This window comes from Choloepus didactylus, chromosome 13 (genome assembly GCF_015220235.1).
Source record: "Choloepus didactylus isolate mChoDid1 chromosome 13, mChoDid1.pri, whole genome shotgun sequence".
In the NCBI taxonomy this organism is placed as follows: domain Eukaryota; kingdom Metazoa; phylum Chordata; class Mammalia; order Pilosa; family Megalonychidae; genus Choloepus; species Choloepus didactylus.
In genome coordinates, this window is record NC_051319.1 from 66,675,386 (window position 1) to 66,685,322 (window position 9,937).

Below are 9,937 nucleotides of genomic sequence, written 5' to 3' on the forward strand. Positions count from 1 at the left end.
TTTCTGAGTGTTTTAATAATGAAAGGGTGTTAATTATGAATTTTTTTTTCACACACACAGTCTGATTGATTGGCTCATCATACATGCACACAAAATATGTACAGAAACATAAATATTCCAATGTCCAATTTTTATATGGGACTCACAGATCACTTCCTTGTCTCTGTTACCCAGTGTGCCAGTTTGAATGTATTGTGTCCCCCAAACACCATTATCTTTGATGTAGTCTTGTGGGGCGGACGTTTTGGTGCCGATTAGATTTGCTTGGAGTGTGCCCCACCCAGCTGTGGGTGATGACTCTGATGAGATATTCCTGTGGGGGCGTGGCCCCACCCATTCAGGGTGGGCCTTGATCGGTGGAGCCATGTAGATGTGCTGACTCAGAGGGGGGGAACTCAGTGCAGCTGTGAGTGACGTTCTGAAGAGGAGCAAGCTTGCTACAGAGGAACGTCCTGGGAGAAAGCCATTTTGAAACCAGAACTTTGGAGCAGATGCCAGCCACGTGCCTTCCCAGCTAACAGAAGTTTTCCGGATGCCATTGGCCATCCTCCAGGGAAGGTACCCGAATACTGATGTGTTACCTTGGACACTTTATGGCCTTAAGACTGTAACTGTGTAGCCAAATAAACCCCCTTTTTATAAAAGCCAATCCGTCTCTGGTGTTTTGCATTCCGCAGCATTAGCAAACTAGAACAGCCAGTACTCCTTAACCTATGTCCTATCCATTTTTCATTTTAGAACAAAGGCTTGCAAGGGCTGACACTAAACGGTAGGAATTTGGAAGAAGGGAAAGGGCCTGCTCCCCTCTCTTCACAGTTACCTCCAGAGTCTTGTCTCTTTTCAGTGGCTCCTATAGGGCAGAGGTCTAAATACCTGCACTCCCTTTCTGTGTCGCAGCTTAAATTCCAAACCTCTCCTCTCCTCTGATCCCTTTGCTCTTTCCCATTTATCTCTTCTCCTCTTTAAAACTCTTCCCTAATTTCTTCTCCTTCCTTTCTGCGTGTCCCTAGATTTCAGTCTCTGTGTCTTGGTTACCCCTAGTGTCTGGAGGGAGGATGGCCCCCTGCCATGTGGTCCTTCTGACGCTCTGTCCTCTTCTTGGACTTTATGGGAGACTAGGACTCCAGTGCAGCTCAGCAGAGGTGTTGGTGCCATTGGTAGGCTCTCTGTTGGGGTAGGTGCTAAGCTGCAGCCCTCCCCTAGGCAGCTGTGCTGGATCAAGTCAGGTTTTGGGCATCTGGGCTTCTCATGTCCACTCCATACCAAGTGAGCAACTGCGTAAAGATGACATTGGCCATGGCACTTGGCACTAGAGAGATTCAGCGGTGTTTGCCCATCTCCATCCCTGTATGTCTCATTCAGTTCCTCCTTGGATCCTTGGGCCAGCAGCATCACTGGCAGTTATAGGTCAACTTTCAACCTAGCCCAAAGCTGATGCTGCCCTAGATGCACATCTGAACTTGCTCGAATTTGGTGCATATCCAACATGCCTTCTCTCTCAGAGCTTCGGGCCTTGGCTTTGCCTAGGCATCCAGAGCTCTCTTCCAGACCCTATTGAGTAGGGCATTGTCCATCACAGTCATGGCAGCTAATAGCTCAGGTGGCCAGTCATTGAGGTCAAGAGAATATATTTGGGATAGGTGAGTCTCCAGATGCAGGTGTTTCCTGAGCACTCAGTACACATCAGGGCACCCAAGTTCAGGCTGGCTCAGTCTGGATTGAGTATATCACAATCAATACAGAGACGCCTGAAATGAAACGTGCAGACAGCGTGCACAGCCAGAGTTGCGTTTTGATTCCCTAGTAGTGTCTAGTGCTTGACACTTCACTGTGGCAGCCATGCAGACAGGTGAGGATCTGACGCTGATCACTTTGTAACCAAACCTCCTACTCTTCTGCTCTGGAGGCCTCAAAGTGTCATGTTTGCCCAGTGAGGGACACCATCACAAATTCAAATGATTGCTCTGCATCTGTGCCTACGCCCAGCTATGTGTTACTTCACTCCAAGGCCAGCTTACTGGCTCAGGACTGGTGCCTGCGGCTGTGATAGATGTGGCAAGGGGCAGCTGCTTCCCTGGCACTTTCACTGTCGTTCACAGAGGGTCAGTCTCCTTGCCATGAATGTTGTGGATGTAATCATGCAGGCTAGGGTGATAGGTGAAGCAGCCCTCTTCAACAGGATGCTTGATGAGACTGTGCGGCTACTCTCGATACTGATCACATTGCACTCTGTAGCCTTTCTCTCCCCGTCCAAGTCAGTGCCGCTTCTACTGCTTGTGGGTGGGTGTGGCGCTGGAGGAGACGGCGATAGTCTCGATGCGAAGCTCCCCCTGGCTGGCTGATGCTGGGTATGAGGACAAACAGACGCTGAAAGCGCGGCCGCCCTTCGTGGCCTGTTTGATGTGCTCCTCCGGGATGAGGCGGGAACATTGTCTGGCAGCTGGGAGCATTAGGCCGTGACTTGTGGGACTCCTTGGCCAGCTGCTGCTTCTTCCGTCCCTGGAAGACGAGCTCCACGTCGAGCCCGGAGGTTGCGCTCCTCTCATAATAGGTAGGCACAACGCTTCAAGTCTGTGGGGAGTTTGTGGTCCCTACTCATCGATAGCCAGGGAGGTCGCAGCACTGATGGACCGATGGTGTCCTGCGTATCCACCAGGACCACGGGCACCGGGGCAGGAAGTAGTTATACACGGCTTCAAAGGTGATTTCATCCATCTGGGGGAACACAAACACCACAGCGTCCACGGAGATGGTAAACTGTAGCTCGCGGGGGCCTCCTCCATCTCGGATCAGCAGCAGGTAACTGACCGTCCACCACAATCTCCTTAAGCCGACTCCTTTCAAGGGACTACTCCTGGACGTAGGTCCCTTTCAGACGCACGAGGGCCACTTCCCACTAGACAGGTTCCCCACAGTGCCTGCTTTAAGGGTCCGCACGCAGTGCCTCGAGGACCACCCCTGGCTGTTCACAAACGTGTCTTTACCAGGTAGGTCACGATTTTCACTCAGAGCTCTCAATGTTTTCATAGACTCCATTCAGAAAGGGACACAGTCTTTCGGGCTCTGCCATTCCCCCGCTCCTTGGCCTGAGGCACCTGCTGGTCCCTGGGACCGCTTCTCCTTACATTGCGGCCCAGCCGCCTGGATGCTCTCCAGAGGCTCCGAGGGCCCGGAGGCTGGGCCGCCTGGGTCTCTCCGGGGGAAGCGACTGGTGAGGGGAAAGGTGCTGAATTTTGTCAAATTCCTTTTCTGCATCTACTGCGATGATCATGTATGTGTGTTTTTGTTTTTGTTTTTGTTTTCCTTTGTTCTGTTAATGTGGTGTATTACATCGATTTTTATATGTTGAACCACCCTTGCAGGATAAAATGCCACTTGGTCATGGAGTATATAATCCTTTTACTAGGTGATGAATTCAGTTTGCTAGTATTTTTTTAAAAATGATTTTTGCATCTCTATTTATAAGGGAAATTGACATGTAATTCTTTTTGGGGTGTCTTTATCTGGCTTTGGTATCAGTGTAATTTGGCATCTTTGAATAAGGAGGTATTCCCTTCTCTTGAATTTTTTGGAAGAGTTGGCATAGAATTGATGTTAATTCTTTAAATATTTGATAGAATTAATCAGTGAAGCCATCTACTCCAGGACTTTTCTTTGATGGAAGGTTTTTGATGACTGATTTAATCTCTTTACTTGTTATATCTCTGTTGACATTTTCTACTTTTTCTTGAGTCAGTTTTTGGAATTTGCAGGTAGAAATACTGCTCTTTAAAAACATAAAAATTATTCTTTATGTTACCACTTCTCAACTAGGGGTCTACTTCAGAATCACCTGGGAAAGTTTTAAAAAAGTGTACATGCCACAACCCTATCCCAGACACTGAATCAGAATCTGCAGGCTTAGACACTACATTTGTATGTTTGGAAAAATGTCTCCATGTGATTTTAATGTATTATTTATGCCAACAATGTGCAAAATACTACTCTTTTACAAACACTTGATAGAAAAATAAAAATGACAACATTGATAGTTTAGACAATTTTCAAAACCTCTCTTTCCCACCAGATGTTCTATTACTCCAAATAGCTTTACAGTCATCATATTGTATACATAGCCTACATTGTGTCCAGATGTTGATACATAAAACATTTAGCTTTCACTTATAATTTTGGATGGGAAACGGTGAGAGCAGAGAAAACAAAACAAAAAAATCCATGGAACATTTTAAAACCCCATTTCAGCCAACAATTCCTAGTACTTCCTTACCCATCAAATTCTTTGCCAAACTTGTTTCAGAGGAGCCAAGCTGGCTGGTTTGAGTCCTATATCCTTGATTTGCCTTTGGCACAATGAGAGTGAACGGTGAGATCAAGATAATGCAGCAGGAGAGAGAAAGAAAAGGAACAAAGTGTCTAGAACATTCACAGAGTGAATAATTAACCCTTGAAGATGCTAGAATCAGGCAAAGAAAAAAATGGCCCTCAGAAATTTGAAATGGCAGTTGAGAAGGTGATATAATGGTATATGCCTATATCATTGGTAAGGGCAAAATTTCAAAATTCCTTTTATTCTGAGCTTTAGATATTCAGTATAATACTTTAAAGTTATTATTTTGGGTACTGTGGACAATCGAATGTATGATTTGTTTTGTATGACTGAGTGGTATGTGAATATATCTCAATAAAATGAAGAAAAAAAATAAAGTTATTATTTTGGAATAGGGCAGGTTATAAAGAGGAACTCTCATATTTTTTTGTGGAGGACTATGCATCCCCCAAATGAGGAACTGCTTCTATAATAGTTGAAATTTAAGAGTAAGTTAACTGCTACCTCAAAGACTGAGATTGTAGTTGTGGGACAGGAGTGTTACCAATTTGGAAAATAAGGTCTTCAACAACTTCTCTCTGTTTTGTCCTCTACTTCAGTGTTTTATTTTCAGGGATAAATTTCTTTTGATTAGAGCAACAGAACAAAAAGAGAGGAACCACAGCTTTTCTGTCACAGCTCGGTTTCCTGGCTGTTATCAGCACCTTTTGTTCCAGAATAGCATTGTCACTCCAGGAGTAAGTAATCCAACCCAGCCGTGACATTTCTTCCTGGGCAGAATGTCTTCCTATTGGAGAGACTACAGTGGGAGACCACTGATTTTTGTTTTCCTTTTTAACAGCTCACCTTTCAATGGCATCACTCATAGCCCTGAGATATGGCTGTACTTCCTCAGCTGCCTGATAGTGAAGCAAAGGTTGCCTTCTATCTCAGGGCACTGTCTTCATCATAGAGCTCTATTTCACAGATGTGGCCACACAATGAATACGATTTTCTCCAAGTGTGCAAAAAGGCCAAAGCCACCTTTATAAGGGGTAAACCAACGAGGTGGCAGTATTCATATAACCTCCCTTGCAGATAACCAGTTTAGCTGCCTCTGATATCATCCTACCCTTCAGCAAAAACTGGCTGCTTTGTTTTCAACTTTATCTTTGCTTTATTCTTTGGGACTCAACATTAAAACAAAGAAAAAGGCCCATATACAGTGACTGGATGGACAGAATATAAATGCCCTCTAGCTTTTTATGAAAAGATCCTTTCTTCAAAATGACTTAAATTGTGAAACTTAGTAAAGCAATTTGCTGGAGTCTTCAAGGAGAGTTATCATGAGGCTTTTAAAAATTAAAAGAATCTGTTTGGGAAATATTTATAAACCCTCATGAAAATATTCTTCCATGTACCATTATATTTCCATCAGCCTGACATGAACTTAGTTACTAAATGGAATAAATGGTTAGAACCAATTTTCGTTTTCTGAGAATAAGCCTTTTTGTCCCTCAAGCAATGACAATGATTGCACAATGGAAAGTGGAATTCTGTATGAAATCACCGTTTAACTAGAAGCAAGGTGTCCTAGTGACTCCAAAGAAACAGGCTGAAAAGTCTTGTGGCAGGCAGAAAATACTTGCTTTCCACGCTATTGCACAGTGTTTCCTCAGTCCATTTCAGCAGATATTTACTTCATGAGGAAAGAACAGTCCTACTCTTCAATACCCTCAAAATCCCCCTGTGAATTAAAAAAATAAAATAAAATAAAAGGCTTTTTCTTCTTTGTTACCATCAGGCAGCAGGCTCTTACATAAAATAAGTATATAAGAAGACAGGAGGTTCTCTTGAATATGATAGTTTTACAAAGGAGAAATGAAAAGAAGTGACATTTGAAATGTCTCTGTGGATGGTAGAGAAATATTGAGGCCAGATGGTGGGAACGAGGAGAGAGCTCTCTTCTGATACTTATTTGTGTGTGTTTGCATTCAAGGTCTGAGTATCTGAGTGACAGCTGATACTTATAGGAAAGGGGTCTCACATGATCCCACTTTAGATTCATATTTCTAAACTGAGTAAGAGCAAGTCAATCTCTATGAAGCGGTCACTTCTAGAAGTCTGCTGTTGGAGATGGCTCACATCTATTTTTTGGGATGGCTTACATCTAGGCTTAACCCATATCCTAAATTCTAAAAATAGTCTCTTTTGCTATTTGGGCTCTCTATGGCCAAATTAACTGTGCATCTAAATCTGGGAGGTGGTGGGGGTGTGGGAAACCAGTGCCACTGTTTGTCATTCCAGACTCAAAGGTGAGTGGATGTGGCTGCTATTGCTCCATATAGAGTCCTTCAGCATATTTCTTCTCCTACTGGCAGAACATCCAGGCATTTAGGTCTGTGGTTTTCAATCATGGTTATCTGTTAGAATTACTTGGGTAGCTTTTAAAACACTCTGTTGCCTTAATTCCTCCACAGATGGAAGAAATCAGAAACTCTTGGGATAGGACTTGGGCACTGGTAATTTTTAAAAGCCCTCAGGGGATTACAACATGCTTCCACGATTGAGAAACACTGGCTTAGAATAAGAGACTTTCAGCCCTGTAAGACCTCTCAGACTCAAAGTCAGGTCCGACTTGTGAGACAAAGCATATTTTCCCTTTGTCCTGGTGCTCTGTTTTTGTTGTCCTGTGCTTCTGAAGTAATCTTTTGAATTATTCCAGTATTCACACCGTGATATGCTTTTAATAAAATACTATTCTGGAAACAACTCAAGGAAAACCAAACACTGAGACTTGCAAGGGCTGAAGCTCAGTCCTGGTCTGGTGAGTTGTGATTGAGCCAGGAGGTCTGGGCTGGATTTCAGGTACAAGATTTGAAAATAAATTTAAAAATCAGAATACAAAGCAGCAGCACTGTCTGAGAAATGCACACTCAAGTCTGGGTTGAGGGGCATCCAATCTCTTGCTTCTACAATCTGATTTACATGCAGAAGCCTAAGTGTTTTTTTTAATTCAATTTTATTGAGATATATTCACATACCATACAATCATCCACAGTGTACAATCAGTTTTTCACAGTACCATCATATAGTTGTGTGTTCATCACCACAATCAATTTTTGAACATTTTCATTACTCCACAGAATAAAAATAAGAATAAAATTTAAAGTAAAAAAGAACACCCAAAACATCCCATACCCCGCCCCCATCCCTCCCTATTATTCATTTACTTTTTGTCCTCATTTTTCTACTCATCTATCCATACACTGGATAAAGGGAGTGTGAGCCACAAGATTTTCACAGTTAAACAGTCACACCATGTAAACTACATAGTTATACAATCATATTCAAGAATCAAGTCTCCTGGGTTGCAGTTCAACAGTTTCAGGTATTTCCTTCTAGCTAGTCCAGTACTTTAAAAAAAAAAAATTCAATTTTATTGCCAAGTGATCTTTTAAAAACACAAATCACGGATCCCCTTAAAACATCCCAGTAGCTTCTCACTGCATATAGACTAAAATCCAAACTCCTTTCCATGGAAGATGAAGGCTTCTGCCTACCTCTGTGCCCCTGTCTTTTGTCCTCCCCCCACCTTGCCCATCCTGCTCCAGTCACACTGGACTTCTGTTCCTGAGTAAGTGTAAGCTCACTCTTGACTCAGGGCCTTTGCTCTTGTGTTTTTTTTTTTTTTTTTTTTTGTTCGGAGTGCTCCTTTCCCAGGCCCAGAGAGGTCTGTCCTGATCTGTGACCCACAGAAGCTCCCCTCCTACCACCCTCCATCCTTCTCTTCATGATGCTGTTGCTTTCACAAATTACCATGTTCATTTTGTCCCCTCACTGGAAGGTGAGCTGTTTGACTTGCTCACTGCCATGTCCTCAGCATTTGCAGCACCTGCAGGGCCCTCTGTGGGCCCACAAGGCCCCTTTAAGTAAATTAGAAAAAGTGACCCTCTTGGCAGACACAGGCCTGTAGACACCTCCTCACAGGCTTGTGGCTCTCTGATGAGTCCCTCTGGGAGATTTAGAAATCTACTCCTTTTTTTTTCAGGCAGATTTAGGTCTGTATTGTGGTGCACAGGCGGAGGGTGAGTTGAATAGCCCTTAGTGTTCAGCATGATGGAAGGGGGTGGCCAAGGTGCCTGAGGCACGGTAGGCACTCAGTAAGCATTTACTTAATGAATGGATTCACGGGGTTAGAGGTGGCAGTGTTCGTTACTGGGGCACAGGCTCCTGGGTCTGAATGTTGCAAAGGAGACTCAGCAGCAAACCAGGGGTGTTTTAGTAAATGGTTAACAACCAGATCTCCAGAAGGAAAAAGAAAATGCCAGACCCGTAATTGGTAATGTGATGTAAATAATCCCACCATGACCCAGTTCAAGCTACTAACTGATGTTTGTCAGTAGCCCACAAAATTCCTGAAACTTAACAACTGGCTCTTGGGAGCTGGGGCAAGGCAGCCCCAGCACACCAAATCACGTCCCACATGTGTTTAACTCTGGGTTGCTGAGGTCCTGGGTCTGAGAGAATGACTACTCCCACACTTTCTCACAATAGAGACTGAATTGTTTATATACAGTTCATTGGCATGTTCATGGGTATGAAGATCAGGAAACAGTTTATCTTCCAGGTGGAATGGGTGGGGGTGGTGGTGGTGTCCAAGAAGTTTTAGAAACAGTGAAGGAAAACAAAATTAAGACACCAGTCACCTAATTGAGCTTCACTTTCATCACCTAGAAAATAAATAATTTAGACTAAATATTCTCCATTTCAACTAAAAGATTACTATTCTCTACACCAGGTGGGGAGAACTGTGAGGGGAGGGAAAAGTAGAAGGTCTGTGGTCTTTATGTGCAAATGAGTTTGTGGTATGTATATAGGTAATATAGCAATTGTTCTAGGCTAGTGAGTATTTAGCAAATATTTTTCTAGTTGAAATAATATGATGTAGAGAAAATTTGCTGGAAAACTAAACTGAGGCTTAAGAACTTTTCCACATGCTAAGGAACTGTTATGAATAGTAAGAACCCACCTCTTGTCATACTTTTTTTCTTTCTATCAGAGCCTGTATACTGATTTTCCCCTTTTCTTTTCCTCGCATCCAATTTTACATCCTTGGTTTGAGTCTGGATTTCAAGCAAGGTTAAACACGTGCCCGGAAACTAAGATGAAGCTGAAATCTACACCATCAAGCTGGAGAAGCATAAACCACTGTCATCAGGGGCTCAGTAACAGCTTTAAGAGTTATAATTTCTGATGTTGAGCTATCACTTTGCTGGGCAAATAACTAGTGTTGAAATATATTATTATGACCCTTCTCTCCACCCCAGCCACCAGAACAAATGTCCAACTTCCTTGAGCAATTCATGTGTTCACGAATAAGACAGATGCCCCTTGCTGCAGCCTTAAGACAGGGGACACCAAGTTCTAACAGTCTGTCATCCTCATGTGAGCCACTGAATCATGTTTATATATAACTTGCATATTAAAAAGCAACAGCCAATGTCAATGGTGCCGGTATAAAAATATCTTAATAGCCAGTAACTGACTAATGAATACTACTGCAATAACAGTTTAATTTGAAGAATTCTGACAGCTGGTTGCTTTGATGAGAGTGGTTTCCAAGGAGTC

At 43.2% G+C, this 9,937-nt stretch overlaps 1 pseudogene; it reads right to left on the reverse strand.

Annotated features, from left to right (window-relative positions):
* Positions 1–2,267: 2,267 nt before the first annotated feature.
* LOC119507740 lies at positions 2,268–3,036 on the reverse strand (annotated as a pseudogene).
* Positions 3,037–9,937: the final 6,901 nt, after the last annotated feature.